Raw genomic sequence first — 22,018 nt, 5'->3', positions numbered from 1 at the left:
AATCTAAATACTAGTTTATTCTATTTAATTTTCTATATCAGAACTTTAATTTCTATATACAATATATATACTTCAAAATTTTAAAGGAATTTTTCTAATTTTATTATGAACTTTGTATATGAATTAAAATAACTCTCTCCAATCTTAACATAGAAACAAAAGAATATAAATAACTATGAAATTATATAATTAGTAATTAAATCAATATAAATTTAATTTAAAAATCAGAATTGCAAACATGATAAAATTTTACATAATTATCACTTTGATATAATTATTATTTATTCTTCAATAAATTAATTTATTTAAATGTTTCAATTAGAAAAAGTCTTTCAGTTAATAAAATACAATTATATTGAAAACTTTAAATATCTGAAATTATTCATAATTAAATGAAACTTATCTTCTTAAAGTTAATTTGATTTATTTGTTTTCAACTTCAACACTAATGACATAATTCATATCATCATATTTGCACTATTATTATTTCTTTATTATTTTGTTTATTATTATTCTTTACTATAATTCCTTCCTAGCATAAACTACTTCCCATTCCTTCAACAGTTTAGAAGCTATAAATTTTACTAGCATTAATTTTAGTCATATGCTGAAATTACTTCCTTCAATACTGTTACATTACTTCTATTCTCATACTTCCTGTTAAATGTCAGTTGTATATAAAAACTGTTTCTGAGAAACATATTAGAATAAAATTACAAAACTCTAATTTTTATTTTATATTAAAGCTTTTGTTTTCTCCAAAATAAGAAAAACTGACTAAAACACATTGCTACTGAACTGAAAATTTATTAATGACAAACATCATGAATATAATAATGAAACATATTCTTATTATTACCTTAAATTTTATTTTGAAATTATTTGGAAGAAAAAAAAATAAATAAAAACAAGAAAATGAACTTTTATCAATAATATTTAATTGAGAAATATTTTCTTATTCAATCTAAATTTTTTTTTAATTTGGTATATCAAAGATAAAGTAAAAGTTATCTGTTAAATATTGCATTAAAAAACAAATTTAACACAGGATACATTCTACTGAATGTTTCTATATTGCATTTTTCACCACGTTTTCAAATTATTTAAATTATTTTCATAAGTCTAACTTACAAATATTTGATTTTTTTTGATTTTGAATGAATATTTAATTCATTTAAAACCTAAATCATTGAAAATTAAAAATTTATAATATAATTGAATTAAATATTAAAGCATTTATTATTACTCTCTCAAAGCAAAATAATTTTTCCAAAATCATTTTTCTTCCAATTCCAAATCATCAATTTTTTTCCCCTCAGAATTTTTTTTTTGCATAATCATTTATTTCACCTGATTTTCATAATTCTGATAAATTTTTTCTGAAATACTAGTTTATACATCTTGCACTCTTACCAATATAGAAAAAATTATGTAGATACATAATTAATATGAGAAATACAAATTTCTTTAAAATTTACTATAAATAAATAAACGCTTACAGAAAGTGACTATACTAAATGCAATATTTATACACAAAACAATTTGAACAATTAAAGAGTTTACTTAAAAAACAACCAAAAAATTAAAACAAGTATGAGAAGTATCATTAAGCAAATACACACTAAAGAAATAAAAATGTAAATGTAAACTGATCTAAATTGGTTGTATTTAGAAAATAGCCAAACTTAACAATTGAAATAATTTTTGTTATATTGACATAATAGCAATAATAACAATAGAACTATCATTTAGTATAACAATTCAGTGGCATAGCAAACATAACTGGCGCCCGGGGCACAACACTTTATTGGCATCCCCCTCCCCCTCCAGAAACACACAGTTTGTCTTGGAGACCATTTGGGCACGCCTCTGCAAGTGGCACCCGGTGCATGATAGACTCCCTTGCACTTCCCTTGCTACGCCACTGTAACAATTATAATATGAATCCTATTTTTTGCTGTCTTTATTTTCTAAAAAAAAAATGATAAATATACATCTATATGGAAAAGAATTAACATGAACACATGTACCAAACACATTTAAAAAGTTTTTTACTGTATGGATTTATCTGCAATTTTCTATAACTTCCTATTCTCTCCCTATAATCACACTAATACAAATTTTCCACTAATCTGAATAACCTTATAATTAGTTTGAAAGATTAGTAAGAATGCACTCTGTTGTATGTGCAACAGGTTTATGAAAATGTAAAAACTAGCTTATTAATCTATAGAACAGTGATATTTAAATTGCATCCAATGGAATTATAGCCAAAGATTCTGTGTAATATTCAGGAGTTCTGAGAAATTGTATTTAATTTACAAAAAAAAATTTTTGAAGAAAAATTTCATAACAAATTTATATCGCAATAATGCTTGATGTTCAAAAATAAATAAAAAAAAAACTTTCAAATAAAATTTTGATTACAAAAAAGTAATTAGAAAAAAATATATATAGAACAGTCATTTTTATTGTGGAATTATAAAAAATCAAATATTAACATCTATAGCAGGGGTGGCCAACTTTTGTGTACGTGAGATCTACTTTTTATCTTAAAAATATATCGCGATCGACTTGCTGTCATAAGCATAGTCTAAATGGGGAGGGGGAGGTGTGAAATACATACTATGTTTATACACTGTGTTTCAGTACAAGGTGCACTCTTTTGCTAATCTATCAATAGTTCGCGAGAGTGCACCTCGTACTAAAACACCCTGTATATCTACCTACGTAAAAACAACATAATTATTTAACGGGCCAAAAATCTCACATCCAGGGGAATTAAAACATCAATTATTAACAATATTTATTAATTCAAAATAGCTACAGATAAAGACAGATTTAGAATTTATTTTATTATCTTAACATTAATGGGAGGACTGAGTTTGCACGTCTCTAATCAAGTAGTCATAATTAGGTGTATATCCTGACAAAGATAATAATAATGAGTCTTCAATACGGGAATCAGTCAAAACAGAACGTTGTTTAGTCTTCGCTAACTTTAAGTATGAAAATGCCGATTCACACAGGTATGTAGATCCGAAACAAGAACAAATATATTCGTTACATTTGGTGATACTGGGCTGTCTTTCTCAGTTGACGCATTTCCAAAAATCTTCAAATTTTCTGACTTGTAAGATTAAGTCAGTTTGTAAAATTATAATTTCTTTTTCTAATGCCTTTTGCTCATACGAAATATGTCTGAAATTTTTTGGCTAATACGTTTCACACAAATCCTTCTTAAAAGGAAAAGATATAAATTCCACAATTTCCTTTTTCAAGAAAAAAGCTACCGTATGACAGTACCAAATATTCAAGCTAAATGGCTTTGTTTTTCTGAGTCGAGTCATAACTGCATGCATACTGTTGCGTTCGATTACAAGTGTAACACATTAAGTGAAGACATAGCGAGCGATCGACCAAAATTGGCTTCGCGATCGACCGGTCGATCCGCGATCGACTTGTTGGCCACCCCTGATCTATAGAACCCAGTTAGTTCCACAAATGCTGAAAGTTTAAAGAAAACTGCTACAGAGTATAAAATGTAGCAAGAACAATTGAAAATGAGGTATTTTCAAATATAAATAAAAACTTATGCTACTACAATATATAATAATATAGTGTATTGATCACTACAGTATAGCAGCTTGTTTCTTAAAATAATGCAACTTATTGTAAACAAAATTAAAGTGCTTTCAAGATAATCTATAAAATGCTATTGGTAAAATAGATGCACTTTGTCTCTTCATTAGCCAATGCTTTCTTGCTCTCATTATTTTTAACAAAAATCACACCTTTAAAAATCCAACAATTAAATTTAATAAAATAACAACATTTTCGTTAACGTTTAATAAAATAACAAATGTTTAGTCTTAAAAATAATAATAATTTTTTTAAGACTAAACATTTGTTTTTTAGAGAAAATCTAACAGATCTGTAATTTAAACAATTATTATTCAGATCTCTCTAAAACTCAAACTGTAAAACTTCAAACAGAATTTTTTTTAAATTAATTATTATTGTTTTATTATTATTAAGATTTAATAAAAATTTAATATTATTTATTAATATTTACTTTCATTATGATTCACTAATTAATTATCACTATTCATTAACATATATAAATATGCAACATACTATTTTAATTCGGCTATATCGATTATAGGACTAAATTAATGTGTAAAGGCAACCATATAAATACTAGCAGATTCCACACTTTGTCTCTTCATTAGCCAATGCTTTCTTGCACTTTATGAGCCCAGTGTTGCTTGAGCAAAAAGTAACGATAACAAAGATTAAGATTATTAGATTATAGTCAATCTAACTCGTTTTCACTGAGTGCAAGAATTAGGTCCCTCTTCTTCTGAGACTAATTAGAGAATTTTTAGATATCTGCTTACCACACTGGAATAACGACAATTAAAACTCACTGCAACTACTAACCAGTTCACAGTACCACTAAGTGATGAATAACAAATGTTTCCGTAACACCTCATGGGTTCTTCTTTAGGTTTAATTAATTCCAAAAATAAGCTGGAACTTTCAGAACCATTCATAAATATAAATTTGAACATAAAATCAAACATTAAGACGAAAAGTTCGAATACAGTGAACTTATGCGCATGCACTCCCCATGTCAACTTTAAATACGATGGAACACTAAATATCGTTGAAAATTTTTAAAGGGTCTAAAAATATGTTCAATTTCCTGCCAAAAAATTATTTTAAAAACAAGACATCTAAAATAGTATAATAGAAGCCGAGTTCTTCGGGGTTAAGCCTTAATCCTCTCCCTCTCCCCACGCGGAGGAATTTCTGAAAATCTCTTCTTAGTGTGAATTCTCATGGTGTACCCTAATTATGTATCAAATTTCACCTCTTTAGGTTCAGCAGTTTGTTCTGGGCAATGATGATTCAGTCAGTCAGTCAGAACATGTAATTTTATATATATAAATAGTAAATTATTATATTATATCGTCTCAAAACAATTTCAGTAATACTAAATTAATGCATTTTCTAACATTTTTAAATTATTTCATGCTTGGCTAAAGCATGACAAAAATTTTATTTGAGAATTATATTTTTCATACACTATAAATCAGAATTTGGCATTCCTTTTAGTTCTTTAATGATAGAGAGAATAATGCAAAATTGTTAGCAATCTTAAAAACAAATCTCAAACTTCAGAGACTGTCAGATACATAAATACTGTTTTAATTTTATTTTAACTGTTATTTACCATTTTATATTGAAGGCAATCAAAATTATAAGCTGGTTAAAATTTATCATTTTTATTTAATATATTTGTATTATATTTTATCAAGTATTAAATGTCAATTAACTTAAGCAAATATAAAAATGTATATATAAACAAAAACTTTTTTGCAAGTTTCAGGGATTTTATTGAAGACCAGATACATTGACAAGTTCTATTGGATCCTCCATCACCAAAGACCAGCACACTATACACCCTTTCTAAACTTGTTGATTTGCTGGGATGACCTCATTCCTCCACACTTCAGGAATTTTTGTGACTAACATAACACTTTTTTCCTTATTGTATCCATTAATAAGATACACAATTCTTTTATCAAAAGATGGTAAAAATATGAATTTTATTAATTTTATATAAAAATATAAATAATAATACACTTGGTAAGGAATGTCTTCAAATGTAAATCCATTTCAAATGGCCTTTCTCCAAGTAAAAATTTTCAGATACAAGCATTTTCAGTCCACATGTTCATCATCAGAACTCAATTAGAAAAATAATATATTTGAAAGATTTTAATGAAACAAGTTCATAGACAACCATTAGTTACAGCGGGGATGGGCAACCTGCAACATATTAATTTCCCAGCTTAAGGAAGTATGCAGCAAAAATTCAAATGTTATTTTCTACAACTTATGCCTGTGAATTGTTTTTCTGCAATGAATTTAGTAGAAATTAAAACAAGAAACCGGATAACAGATACATCAAAACTAATTTAACACTAGCATTGACTAATATTTAACAAAATATTTCCGATATATTACGTTTAAATCAGTTCCAAAAGCTAAATTAAGTATACCTGTGCTAATTTATAATTATATATGAATAAATAATTGTGATTTACTGATATTTTTTTTCTCTTTTCCACTTGTATGCAGCCTGCATCAGTTCAAAGTCTTGAAATGCGGCCCTTACATAGAAAAAGGTTTCCCATCCCTGAGTTACAGTATAAGAAAAATCCTATACTGTCATACTATATTTTTAAAGTACGAATGACAATTTTGTTTGAGAATATGCATTTTGTCTTTTTCCAATCAAATCTGACTCATTATCTTTTCACAAATAACTAGAGTAGTTGACTTATATACTTTAAGTATGCCAACTACTTTTTAACCTTTATTTTATTTGACAAAATCATTAATATAAGCCTCGTACCCAAAATACATACATATATGTATTTTGTTTTAATATATATATTCAAAACACATTAATCATAATCAATCAAGAAATTAGAAAAATAACTAAAAGCATTTTCTGTAATGACCAAATGGAGTTTAAGATATAAAATTGAATGTAATTCATTGTATGAAAGAACTAAATTATTTTATTCTAAATAGTATCTATAATATTAATCTTCAATATTTTACAACTTGATAATATCTATGATATAATCTTTTACAACTTAATTTACAAAAACGATATTTTTATTTGACAAAAAAATCTCTGCATTCAATTATTACTTTCCTTATACTCTGTATACAGCAGCATTTATTAGCACATAGATGAAAGATATTATATGCATGTTAAAATATAACAGGACTTTTTCAATAAACAAAGATTTTAATAGTAACTAATTAATAACATTAAATTTCAGTTTTCATTCTCTTTTAACCTTAATAATTTTTTACATTTACAAGAATTCTAATATATTTAAGGGTAAAGTAGGAAAAAACAAAATGAAGCAAAATTTATTCCAAGGTTAATTCTACATAAATTTTGATTCAATCACATTATAATGTAAATATATTTTTATAGAATGACTTCAATTTTATGGTAATATGAATTTAAAAAAAAATTATCATTAGTTTATCGATAGTAAAGTAGTAAAAACTTGTATTCAAACACAAAGCTATGATAAGAGTGTGTTGGTAGAAGTATATGTAATTTTAGATAAAATTGTCAATACCTAACTATATTAGATTTTAAAATATTTTTTTTTTATTTTTTTTTGTTTTTGTTGGACAGTTGCTTCTTCGATAGTTATACTTAAGCAGTTATCAAGTTTAATCCCCAAGAATAAAATTTTTATTTCTGTTTAGTTTTGATCAATTTCAGGATAATCTTAAAAAAGGTGTATGTTTTTACTAAAATGATAGTTCAGCAGAAGAATTAGATTTTAGAAATGAAAAATATAAAAACGATGCTCAAGATAATAAGAAAAGAAAGTAACAAACTATTAGAAATTTATCTGTGGCAAGTTTCACAGAAGACAAAAATAAAGTGATCAGATCCTGAAATGTAAAAAGGACATTGGGCTAGGAGTTATGCCAGATGAATCATTTGACTGATTTCTGTATATGATCATCAGTTTTCTAGTTTTCTGACATCACTGAATTAAAATGTTCTATTGATGTTGTGAACAACTAGGATGTTATGAACAACCAAGAACAATAACAACAGTAGTGACAAGGAACAATTAATTATGGCTCCATATGTAGCTTTGTTTGCTTTAACCACCTTATTTTAACTTAGATAATTAGCAAACACTTCCAAAGATTTGCACAATTGGATATCAAAATTTTTATTCTATAACTTGTAAGTGATTATAGTTATGTATTCCGAGACTGTGTCTTCCTTTTATTGCTTTTTTTCCTTCACTACTACTAGGTATATTAATAGACACTAGGCATTTTTACTTTATCTTTATTCTGGATCCTCTGTAGGCTGATATGCGTTTTGGGAAAAGGCCCCTCCTCAGTTGGCATGACTTGCGGGATTTTCCTCAGGTGGTGTTGACACATCTTGTTTAAAAATTACTTATTTACAAGTAAAAAAGTAATTTTAAAAGTACCTGTAAATAAGTAATTTTTAAGCGAGATGTGTCAACCCCACCTGAGGAAAATCCTGCAAGTCATGCCGACAGAGGAGGGGCCTTTGACCGAAACGCATATCAGCCTATAGAGGATCCAGAATAAAGATAAAGTAAAAATGCCTAGTGTCTATTAATGCACCTAGTAGTGAAGGAAAAAAAGGAAAAAAAAAAAAGTTGTAAGTGATCTTTGACTTACAATTCATGCAAATAATATTGGCTATTTTTGAATATAACTATGATGATGATGTCATTTGTTTATGCCCTTTCCAACATGTTATGAACATGTTGGAAAGGGCATGTGCAAGAAAATTATAGTCTCCAGAGCACATTTAAACTTTCTACTAGAATACTGCAAAAATATTCCAGAACCATAAAGATAACAATGACCTAAAACTTTTAAAGTTTTCCATAAAAATTTTTTTGATATAAGACTAAGGAGTTTTACCTCTGCTTACTTTGCCAACTTGTTCCTAATATTGACTATTCATAAAAAATTTTGTGATTTAATGATGAATCATAATTCCAAGTGCCACCATTTTTATTTATTCTTTTTTCATGACAGGAAATAAAGTGTTGCAGTGATTTTAAGCTAAGTATTTTATATATAGAATACAAGTATTTTGACAGAGATAAGAAAAAATAATACTAATATATTTAAAACTTATAATAACAACAGATATCCAAGCAAATGGAAATTTATAATGTTTTCATGGTGATATTGATACCTTACTCTTCCAAAAACACAAGTATTAATGAAGACAATATGTTTCAACAATACTTTTAATATCACTCAAAACAATTCATGACATCAAACTAACAATCATGAAACTAAAATAAAAAATACCAATGCTATTATCATTATTTGATGATGATAGACTTCACTACCATCATTTTGCTAACTTTAACCAAAGTTGAAGAATGCACACAACTTTCAATGCCAACACAAGAATGACAACTTTCAATGTAAAACCTACTTCGTTTCACATTGAACGTTTTCATTTCCTCAAAATGCAAAATATTTTTTGGGGATTAGTAACAGTCCAATCTTTCCACAAGGACATCAAACATTGGAACTCCTTGAGTGCAATATCAGCATTGCTGTTTCTTTGATTAAAGTTTATCAAGCAATACATGATCAGTAAGCACCATGACTTGTTACTAATCCATATTAAACATGCATTGCAACCTACATAACCCTAACCCTAAAGTTGTTCTCCAATTTATGTAATATGAAATTGCAGTGGCATTAGCATTAAATTTCACCTATTGGAAACATTGGAACTGAACGTTTTATCTGCAAAATCAAAATCCAATGACCAGGAACCAAATTTGGTTGCATTTGGTTTAAGAGTTCTTTTAACACAAAGCTCTAAACACCTCCTGTTTAATTATAACCACCTTGTATATTTCGAAAGAATTTCGAATTGCCATTTATGAATACATTAAGGCATATTGTTATTGCAATCTTATTTATATAAAACATAGTATGGATAATGAAATTTTTATTTTTAGCTCAAAATATTAATATCAGTTTTAAAAAAGCAACAATATAACGATATTTAAGAATATACTCAATCATTAAGATAAAACTATAGGATGAAGATACATTGGAATTTTGTCAAGTTATACAAAAGATACTCAATTAGTAATAATGAATTTACTAAGAAATTTAAATCATCTGTTCATTCCATTCAGAACTAATCTGTTTAGAGTTTAAAGTACAAATATCCTAAAAGAATATCTTAAAATGATAAAATGCTCTTACATTATGTATATTTGCAAAAGAAATAAATTAGTACTTCCTTATACTTTAAAAATATTTTTTATGAAGTGTTAAATGTAAATATTCAAATTAAATACTGTAAACATGCAGCAAGAAAATAAAAATGACATGCTGAAAAGCAAAACAATCATACTATTGTCTTTCCTATAAAACATCTTGTTAACGAAACATAACTTTCTTGTCTGACTAAAGATATTTTATCTTTCCTTATACTACTACTGATTATACATTTCTTTGCATAGTCATTGACAGTTTAAGGAAAGAATATTAACATAGAAAATCCAAGATCTAAAAATCCAATCTCACTGAATATAAAATTTTTCTAGATTTAAATTAAGAATAAAAAAATCAGTTACAGTCTGTATGCAATTGAATATACTGTATTACTAATAAACTATCATTTTTATGAATATTTAATAATTTCACATATTTGGTACATACAGTGGGTGATCGGTTAATGAATAGTTCAGTTAACAAACACTTTCATGAAAGATTTTTATGTTCGGATAATGAACACCTCACAGAACAAACACAAGAAGCAGCGATGTAAAATAATGAATACTGATTGGTCTTCTCTTGTCTTCAGGCAACAATTCAAAACTATTTGAAGCCTGGGAGACGTTGACATCGACGCTCAGCCCAGTATATACTGATCGGATAGTATTCCTCCAAACTTTGAAACTCTCCCTGTAATTCCAGCCTTTTATTTTTTCTGACAGAAACAACTCTCTTATAGTATTTGGGAGAGTGGGTTTTTATTTTTGAAAGGTGAGAGTATAATAGTGTGAGATAAGCAGAGGGTCAGGGGGAAAACCTCGCTGACCACTTACGCTGCACGGGTTGGTAAAACCCAACCTCGCTGTCGTTGGATGGCTAGGAGGGCAAAAAGTGAGTGGGGAAGTGCGTCAGTAAGTCGACAGGCGTCCTTACTTTGACAGGAGACAGGTTTGACAAATAATAAAGGTTTATTAACTAACAAAAGTGCACATACACTAAAGATACACATAAAATAAAGGTATACAGATAACTACTGCCAAAATGCGGATAAAATATTCCTATCGCTAATCGCGCTCTAACCAATAAAGTGGTCACGTGCCTAACTTCTAGTGGGAGAAAGTTTAAAGTCGATATACCTTGATATGTGGTCCGATGACCGTATGCGACGACCTCCTGGATTATGGAAGCTGGAATCAGTCTTATATCCGGGACTGGAGACACTGGATTCAGACCTTCCTGGACGATCGCGCCCTTTCCAGAGTCGATCAGGTTTTTATGCCATCGTGGTTGGCACTGAGCCAGTCTATTATTCAATGTTCGATGACTAATTTGCTCACTTGTGATGACCGTGACTTTTGTTTTCTCTTTCTGATCTGATCGCAATGCCTTGGATTTATGTTTTCTCTTTCTGATCAAATGTGTAATCAACATCCGATCAATTTCCTATCGAACTTGTGGGTCATGAACCCCCTTTTAACTCTTGAATTTATGCCCTCAAAACCTGCGGGCTCATAATAGCAAAGGTAGAGAGTGGGCAGAAGATGTCTGATGTTGCTGGGCAGTATGGCTTGAACAGGTCTACAGTAGGCTACAGTTCAATTTTATCTAAGAAAGATACTGTATAATCAAGAAGATTCAAGCAGCTTAAAGAGTAATAAAAATCACATCTGAAAAATAAAGAACATTGAAGAGCTCATAATGGAACCTGAAACTGATCTGATGACAGAAAAATGCCAAGAACTCTTGAATGAAGAACACCAAGAAACTTTGCAAGATATGTTTTCTTCTGAAAAAGAATCTGCTATTAAACATCTTTTGAAGAAGTGGAGGATGTCAGAACAATCTTAGAATGGCATCCAAACTAGGGTGAGGTTAATAGGCTTGGAGATCTCTACTATTACAATGCTATTAACTATTTCTGAAAAATCCTGAAGAGAGAAAAGCAATTGACATTAGATAGATTCTTTAACCTCCACAAACAGAAAAAACATGACTAATAAAAATGCAAAACTGTGCATATATGTATTTTAGTTATTACATAAAAATAAACGTAGTAAGAAAGTATATATTTTTTTATTTTTTGGGGTCTCCAGAACGAATTAGTCAAATTCCCATAAAAACCTATGGTAAATTGGTAATTGATTAACAAACAATTTGGATAGCGAACAGAGTCTTGAAACAAATTATGTTCATTAACCGACCACCCACTGTATTTTACTATATCATCACTATTATCAATCCACTACTAAATGAACATTTCCTCTAATATTTTCCATTTTTCTCTGTCTAATGCTTTAGTTTTCCAATTTATGCCAGCCACTTTACTTATTTCACTGCTCCATCATACTTGAGATCTTTGTCTCAGGCACTTGATCCTTCATGGGTACAAACTAGTCTAGGATATTTATATATCTGTTGTCTTATCTTCTGACAATCTGTTCAGTCCATTGCAATTTTGAACATTTTATCCTCTCAATGATATCATATACCTTTGTTTTGATCTCTGATCCAAGTGATTTGCTTTTTTTCTCTTATAATTCTCAGCATCCATCTTTCCATACTTCTTTGTATAGTCTAGCTATCGTTTTAGGTGTCTTGTCCATGTTTCTGCTCCTCTAGGTAAATGCTGGTAGAACACACCAGTTGGATACTTTTCTTTTCAGACATAGTGGCTTTTTAGAATTATGCAATATTTGCTAAATGTAGTCCATCCAATCCTAATTCTTTTGTTGTTGTTCTGTCTAATTCTTCTTCTCCTGTTTTTTCATTCATGATATTGTTATTCATAGATATTTCTTAATCTAGATAGACATAATTTTGTACTTCTTCAATCTCAGTTCTGTTTGTCAATCTTTTTCAGAGTAAATCCATTAAACATAACTTTTGTCTTTTGCAGATATTTATTTTCAATACCACTTTACTGTTTGCCCCAGATAGTTTTTCCAACATTTCTTCTAAATTTTACTATATATATATTGTTATGCACACACATTCAACCCAAAACATTATATACAATCTATAATACATAATCTAAACTTATTTAAACTTTGTCACCAAATGTTAAAGACTCCTACAGGCTGAATTCCAAGATCATTACATTCTTCAGTTACAAAACTTTATTAAAATAAGACAGTCAGAATCCATAGGCTTAAAATTTTTCCAAATTGCAGCCCAATAATTTTTCTATAAACTTGATATTTACAAGAACATACTTCCCACGTACTTTATATAAACAAACTGTTGCAAAAATATAAACACATTATCATCTTATAAAAGCAATTACTCTTGCATTTTTACATTTTTTGTTTATTTAAACAAGTTTTATATAAAGTCTTTCAGACTTTAAGGTTAGCAACTTTGACCACATGCAGGGCAATCACAACCTATCCAACACGGATCACTTATCGAATATTAATTAATAGTACATCAGTATTAATTACTGGTCACTGACCATCCTCTCTTCCACGAGGAGATCAATGACTACTTTTGGTCAAATTACCTTTCCGCAACAGTCCCTTCTTTGAGATGGCTGAATGACTGAGCAGTCAAGGTGGCAGCCTACTGTTCTGGGGACATGGAATTGAATTTGAACAGGTCAAAAAATCCCCAGGAATTTTTCAGGGAGTGGTCCATATGAATATGTTGACCTCATCCCTCACCACCCGGCCATACCATTGTGGGCCTAGTCCAGGGATGTCCAACCTGGACAGTCAGGGCTGTGGAGTAGGAATACAAATAGGAGTAAGGAGTAACAAAATATATTTGTTACTCCTTTAATTATATTGCACAATCAAACATTAAAAAACAATTTTATTATATTGCATTATCTAATTTAAATCATTAATCCAGCTAATAAAAATACTTTATTTCAAGTTTAATTTTTGAATTTAGCTTTAACCCTAAATTTAAATTAACTTAATTATTTTTCAGATAAACTATAAATTTAATAATTCAGTTTCCTATAATGGAACAAAAGAAATCTGCAGTATTTGGATGCTTTGAATTATCTCGAGAAAACAATGTTTTCAAATGCCAATTAACAAAGATAACCCAGAAAAGCAATGCAATTCAGAAATCAGTACAGGGAAAGGAAAAAGAGGTGATGCACCCACCAGGTCATCCAATTTAAAACACCATTTGGAGTGCTTTCATCCAAAAGAATTCAAGCTTATGATGGAAAAAGGAAAGCAACAAAAAGTCATCAATTTCTAGGCCTAGCACAAGTAGTAAAGTAGAAAGAAAAAAATGCTCTAATAAATTACAGTAAGACCCCGCTTAACGCAGGGAATGCGTTCCTAGATGACAAAGCGCTAAGTGAAACAGCATTAAATGAGGTCATTTTAACATAGAGCAAATAGGGATAGGTGAACAGGCAACCAAAAATAAACAAGTTTTACTTTAATTTTAGGTTATTTTTATATTAATTTGCATAATAATATATGTTAAATAACATAAACATATGCACACAGAAATGTAAATTCCATTTTTTGTGATGAAGGTCCTGGCTCTTCTGAAATTCTTAAGATCACATCCAAAACGCCTCGTTTCGCTTTTGCATTCCTTTCAAAATCTGGATCATTCGCTACAATTTGATCAATGATTTCGGTAATCATTACCAAACTTTTACTAAGGAAATCTGTAGGGAAATTCTTTGGGTTCACCATTTTCAGAATCTCTATTTTCCAGTTCTACATGAATTCCTTGTTGTGCCAGTTCTTGAAGGTCGTCATTGGCAAGGCTCTCACCAGAAACCTGCAGTAACTCCTCAATATCCTGCTCGTCTGCATCTCCTATTCCTGCTGTATATTTTAGATTGACAATTTGGTCAACCTAACGATACAGCAATAGGCTCTTCTCGTTGAGAATTCTTGGATACTTTCAACCATAACTTCTTCCACACTTTGTTCGTGCATTTATCAGTTAATTCTTGCCAAGCCAAGCCGATATTGTCTATGGCACCCATAATGTTATATTTTTTCCAAAATTGCACCAAACAAACGGAGATTTAAAGAAAGGACACCTTTTACTGACTAGTTCATATTCGTAAATAATTGTATTATGTACGAATCAATGAAATGCCATGATAATTAAGATCAGCATACAATTTGAGCTTTTTTTTTTAGGCTTCCAGCAGACCGCGTTATATCAAATCAGCGTTAAGCGGGGTTTTACTGTATTTTGAGTCTCAAAGAATTACAATAACAATGACAGCTGCTAAATTTAAAAGATATATTATTGAACTTGTAAAGAACAGACTACCACTCAAATGTCTTCTCTTCTTCGGGTTTTATTGGATTGATTGGTGAAATGACAGCCAAACTAGGAGTATCTTTGGAACGATATAATATTAGAAAAATAATAATAGAAGAAGCTAACAGTCAAAAAGAATTATTGAAGGAAATGCTCAAGGAAAAGTATATTCATCTGAAAATGGACACATGCACCCATCAACAAGTAAATATTTTGCAATAAATGCCCAATTGTGAATGAAAATAAAGAAACGATAATACGTACCTTAGCAGTTAAAGATACTAAAGCCCAGCATGCAAGCAATGAGGTTTGCAAATTGATTGAAAATGTGCTCAAAGAATTTGAAATAATTAAGAAGGAAAATATCTTGATAATACCGTAGTAACAGACAATGCATCAAACATGACAAAAACAGTTGAAAAACTAAATGACAAAAAGACAGATTTTGTTTCAGGAGAAAACTGTGTGGAGAACCTGGAGAATGAGGACAGTAATTTTGATTTAGATGAAGATGAGCACTTAGACAAAACCTTGCATGTTATTGGAAACAATTTTGCAGGTTTCACTTCCACCAATGTCAGCATACAACATATGAGGTGTGGTGTGCATACTTTACAGCTTGCAATTCACAATGGTCTGAAAGGAGCTCGTGCAGTTAAGCTCATAAGTAAGTTGCGTCAGGTTGCTGCAGCTGCTCAGAACCCCAAGATTAATGCTATTCTCAAAAGGCGCTGTGGAAAAGGAGTCCTAATTGATCAAGCTACCAGATGGGACAGTGTTTATTTAATGATTGAATGTCTTTTAGAATTAAAGCCTGTACTCCTTGATATGCCTAATCTTGACATAACTTTAGCTGATCAAGTATGGGATGAAGTTAAGCAGCTTGAAATATTACTTCACCATCCATATATTGCAACTGTAAAGTTCCAAGAGTCTTACCTAATACCCAGATTATTGTTCAAGGAATAGAGAGATTTGTTCTTCAAGTTATCCAAAATTGGTGGTCTCATTGCTGATGGAATCAAAGAGTCTATGGAGCACAGAGAAACTCAGTTACTAGATAATGATATGTTATTAGCAGCAATTTATGTTGATTCAAATTACAGAATAATGCTATCTAAGGATCAGTTAACCAGAAGAAAAGCAGCACTACTTGGTTTGAGTGAAAAAATTGCAGGAAAAAAGCAATCAAATTATGTGGACTCTCAGCTTGACACATCACCTGCTATTTCTAGTTCAGAATTTGATGATGATTTTGAAAAATACCTTGATCACCAAGAAAAAATGAAAAAGACACATTGAAGCTCAAGCTAGTAACAGCACCAAAATCTAATTCATCTAAATATTTCAGTATCATTTAACTCTTGCTCTCAAAAATTATAGTAAACTAAGAATGTGTCCTTTAAACTTATCAAAAATACTTTGGAATTTTAGTACTTACATTGTTTGTTATCTTTTTGTCATTTATCCTAAGAATTTATATTATTTATTAGGTTTGGTCAAATATTTATTGTCCAAACTCTTTCAGATGATAACACAAACCAATACAGCTATCTTAAATACTTAAGTTTGATGGCATTTTATATTAAACAGTCATCTTTGTAAGTCCAGTAAACTAATCTTATTACATACTAATGTTTTCAGTCATTTTTAAAGTCCTTTTCAGGCAATCTAGAACATAACTAATAAAGAATACAAAATAGAATGTACACATATTTAAAAATTAACATAATTATATAAAATGTAGGAAGTAGAACACCACATTTCAAAATATTGTATCCTGTATTAAAAAACAAATATCCGATTGTTTAATATAATAAGTATCCAGTTTGCCACATTGTTTATATGGATAACATTTTATGGTATCTATATTACTTAATTTTGGTTTTAAATGTTATTTAAACCCATAAATTCAAATCTAAGGTAGAAAAATCAAAACGATAGTTCTACATTAGAAATATACATGCTTATTAAAAATTTCAATTTCAACATATATTCCACTAAAAATGCTTCACAGTTTATATTTTATTCAAAACACTATTATGTAAGATAATATATATCCTAGGTTATACTGGAAATAAATTATTATTTTTTTAAAATAATGTAAATTTTTTAATCAAATGATATCTATGAAGAATTATAAATATTCTTTAAAATAAAAATGCAACTGTAATTTATGTTTAAATGTTTAACTTAACAGATTATTATTAAAAAAATGAAGGAAAATTTTAGAAAAGAATTTGCAATTCTAAATATCATTTAAACTTCTTTATACAATGTATATAGTACATTTACTATTACTATATTGGTGTTATAAATTGTTGTGCAAGTATTATATATAATTACACAACAATTTAACATGTTAAATATACTAAATTCTCAAAATCTGATATTATTTTAGTGAATAAACCGATAAAAAAATAAAAAGTTAGATTAATGACTGGCAGGGAATTAGGGTCATAAAAATATTCTCTAAAGCAAAAAAACAATATAAGGATAAAGGTTCTTTAGAGGTAAAAATCATCCAAGCAAAACATTTCCTACAACACCTCTTTTTATTTTTTAGGGTCATGATTACCATCAAAAGGGAAGCTCTCCACTTAGTAATAAAACATACATGTATTATTTTTAATACTTAATCATTTCTTTTTTAAACAAATGTAATGTCTAACTCTATATCAACACTGTTTCTTCAATTTAATTTAAAGAAACATTGTCAATATCTCATGTTATATATGTCATAAATGTTAATCAAATAGCAAAATGAAAGAACAAACCAGATGCAGCAAATGATTATAAAAATTGTGTCAGAATAAAATACATAATCCCAATTTCCTTATCAGAAAAAAATTCGTTTTTTCGTTAAAATTTTATATTCTAAATACGAAATTTCAAAATTAAAAAAAAAAAAAAAAGAGGGTTAAGAAACTCTTGTGGTGAAGCCATTTAAATGTGTGTAAATTAAAGGGAATCATTCCATAAGCGACAAGTTGAAATAATTATAAAATCCGTCAGTAATATTTATTTGCACGTTTAAATCACAGCTCACCTTTACTATTGGTTGACATATGTGCAGATAATTATCACAAATCTGTAAACAATTATATTTTAAACGATTCAATTCTTGTTTACAGTTCTAGATTGACACTTCTAGGGAATATAATACGATTAGCGATCGAAGCGCCATTTGCTGTTTCGAATTTTTTTTTTTCGTTTTTTTTTAAGTTAATTATACTGAAAGTAATTAAAATATCTAATTTGATATTTGTTACAATATTAAAATAATTATTTTATGTATTAATTATTGTCTTATTGTAAATAAAAATATATATATACTGTATATATGTTGTCATTTACCATGCGATGATTGCCATAATCGTCTGTTGTCAGATTATACAAATGAAACTGTTAAAAAAATACAAAATACAAACGAAAGCTTGACAAGAATAAAAAAATATATATAAAAATTTTATTTTGATATTATATTTGTTATTCATATATTTCGTATCAACACCTTAGATACAGTACTATAATCCAGCGTGGGCGTGCGGCATATTAAAACAGCATTTTTTGTCACTAATATGTAATTAATAGATCATCAACGTCCAGTGATTAGGCGCTATAATTTTAATGATAGCTAACATCTTAAACTTTAAATGTGTAAGTGATCAACTGTCGAAACGTTTAATTTTCAATATTCAGGCAATTTGACAACAAATTACCTACCGCTCTGGGGGACCCGGAATCGAATCCGAACGGGTTGAAAAATCCCCAGAAATTTTTCGGGGGTGGTCCGACTGGATACGTCGGCCCCCCTTTTTTTTAACTCTTTCCGCCCTGTGGGCACTAAGAGGGCCTCATTTAGTAGGCCCATTATGGGTTCGGCCAGGCCCACAATGGGGCGACCGGGTGGTGAGGGACGGGGCCCGACATATCCGAACGGACCACCCCCCGAAAAATTCCTGGGGATTATTCGACCCGTTCGGATTCGATCCCGGGTCCCCCAGAGCGGTAGGCTGCCACCTTGACCGCTCGGCCATCCGGCCGTCTACGTCGGCCCCTGTCCCTTACCACCCGGCCGCCCCATTGTGGATCTGGCCGAACCCATAATGGGTTTGCTAATAAGAGGTCCTCTTAGAGTCCACAGGGCGGAGAGTAAAAAAAGGACAATTTTCTAGCACAACTGTTACGGGAAGATCTAGCAACAACAGAGAGAGAGGGAGGGAGGGAGGGAGACGGCCCTGATTTATGTATAAGAGCGGAGATCGCCCGGTCCAGGAAGGACCCCGAATAAAGTATTCAGAGTAAGTGTCTGTATTCCTGTCTCGCGGGGGGTCTTAAGTGCGTCACGAAGGGCGTATAAACACAAGTAAACCTCATAAAACAACTCCAACCTTGAAAATAACTTTGAATGTCGTGACTGTGTCAACCATCCCTTAGAAATAATTTTGTTTATATTGTGATTAAATTTAAAAATGACCATAAAATTATTCTTGACATGGTTTTGCATGTTCTTCAAAGTTAGTATAATAGAATTCCAAACTGTCTCCGGTGATTTCATCTAACAATTTAGCAGATTCCATTGCTTGGGATGAAATCACTTTCTTCAAAATTAATTAATCTACCGCTAACTAACTGGGAATACATGAGTAATTTTCTACATTATTTGTAGTTCTTAGATCAGGCTGTAGTTAATCATTCAATATCCTCTTCGATTTCATTTTATTAAATAAACAACTCTTATTTAGGAAATGAAACGTCTTTTTAGCCGGAAAACTGTTTTCTAATAGACTGTCAGAAAAATTTTAAATCATTTCTTATCTTATCCAGAAACTGTAGGTTCTGGAATTATATTACTGGTATAGTCCTTTCAACAGTAGGCAATTATCAAACCAGATTAAACAATTGTAGGGAGAAACTGCTTTATTAGTTAAGTAGTTAATTATTATTATATCCCCTTAGCCTTGGGTATTCCTTTCTCCACTACGAATGGTTCAAAAGTAGTTTAGTCTGGTTTTACAACTGCCAACAAACGTTGAGAGGCCTACAATAAACCGACTGTAATACAGTAGTTTCGTATCTAACTGTAAGGGATGAAATTACTTTGTAACTTGAAAACATTACTGCCATACAATAGGAATGTATGATAGCGTATTTCGTTTTTGTCTTTTCGGCTGAGGACATTAAGGTCATTTTTAGGTTCATCATGGGTTTGGCAATGCTCACAATGGGACGGCCGGTTGATGAAAAACGAGACCCGACATATAAACGACAGATTGTCTATACAAATTCCTCGGGTCCTCTGCTCGGATTCAATTCTGGAACTCTCAGAGAGGCAGACTGGCGCCTTTTATCGCCTCGGCTACAGCAATAGTTAGTTAAAGAACCATTTTCTAAGTTATCCGAACGTGTTCCGAGTTATTAGAAAATAATTCATAACTAAGTGTAAGAGGAGTTTCATCTAATAATCCAACAACGAATAATCTCATTCATTTTATTTAGACACAATATGTTTACATTAATTTTTTGTACTCAAGATGATTTTCATAATTTTTTAATTATATGATTAGGTAAGAGGGTTAATGTGGTAATAGGGTAAATATTAATTCAGAATCGTATTTCTAAGTAATTATTTTCATCATAGATACAGGAGTGTTCATTTTTGAAAAATTAAAGTACATTGGCGTTATCATACTGTGAAATCCATTTATTTTAATCAGTTTATAACTCGTCTGTAGTGATAACAAAGCTGATTGAAAACATTACTTGGGGTAAATAAAGAAGGCTAATGAAAATTCTAGTTTTCTTGATCTGATATTAAAAATGCACGTTAAAACGATTAAAAAACACAAACTTGAAGATTAATTAATAATAATTATAATTATTATTAACTTACATGCTTCGGAACACATTAATTCTGATAACATTAAACGACGAATAACGATATTTGTGATTATAATCAGCGGAGCGTACTGTAATTGTGTACCCTCTTACGTCAAGTTAACGTCATTCTTACTTTTTTGTAATGAAAATCCATCAATATGACGTTAAATTGACGTAAGAATTATAAAATCTGATAAATATTTCCATTATTATAGCATAAAATATTGAAATTTAACCTATTAAATTATATAAATCCCTCTTCCGATTTTTTAAAACAATCGATTAAAGATTAGCAAAATATTATAAATAATTAAAAACGTTTTAGTATGTTTTTAGCTTCGATAAAAGTTTATCGCGTTGCTATCTAAACTTATCTTGTTACTAAAATAACTCCAAAGTTAAAATTTCAAGTGGTTATATTTTACACAAATTCAAAATTTAATTATTACATTAAACTTAATTTCAATTATAAGTAACATTAATTAAAGTCCAAAACAAAAACACGAAACCGCCATGATATCAACACAATGTCTACTCACTCAGATCCACATGTAATCATATACATCTGTATTTTCCCGTTGTCAAACCGTCGCTTATCGTTTTAGTTCTCAACATGTGGCTTATCAACAGTCACTATGTAAACGAGGCCAATATTTTGATTATCATCTATAATGCTTTTCAGGCTTCTGTTTAACTCACTTATCTCTTATATTTCAAAGCATGAGAAATCAAGGTCATCACCTGTATACTTTTATCAATTTTACAAACTTTATTATGGGGTCGTCCATTATTCACGTGTACAATCTAAACTCTGAAGAAAGGAGTGGATCGCGAAAACTATATCATTGTACACAATGGAGAAGATGGAGGTCGAAGAATCTTTTACGTGACCTTTCTTTAGTGGTATAGTGGCATATAAATTTGTTCTTATAACTCTACTTATTAGTCACGTAAATAAATCATCAGTTGAAAATGATATGTAAAACCTTTTAAAATCATCTCTCCAATTTAAGAGGTTCAT

The 22,018-nt window shown here is 29.9% G+C and overlaps 1 protein-coding gene across 2 annotated transcripts in view; it reads right to left on the bottom strand.

The window, feature by feature from the left end:
* The window catches only part of adp (adipose), a 41,049-nt gene extending 19,392 nt beyond the window's left edge, over nt 1–21,657 (bottom strand). Inside the window, exon 1 of one of the 2 annotated variants that reach the window (XM_067266963.1) lies at nt 21,537–21,657. The gene's annotated coding sequence lies outside the window, so the exon portion shown is untranslated. Of the gene's footprint in view, nt 1–18,163; nt 18,302–21,536 lie in introns of those variants that run through there. The other variant, XM_067266962.1, reaches the window with a different exon arrangement.
* Between the last annotated feature and the right edge of the window lie 361 nt (nt 21,658–22,018).

The sequence above is a fragment of the Centruroides vittatus genome, unplaced genomic scaffold (genome assembly GCF_030686945.1).
Source record: "Centruroides vittatus isolate TY-2023 unplaced genomic scaffold, ASM3068694v2 contig_290, whole genome shotgun sequence".
In the NCBI taxonomy this organism is placed as follows: Eukaryota; Metazoa; Arthropoda; class Arachnida; order Scorpiones; family Buthidae; genus Centruroides; species Centruroides vittatus.
Note: the sequence above shows the minus strand (reverse complement) of the source record. Positions and strands in the feature narration are given on the sequence as shown.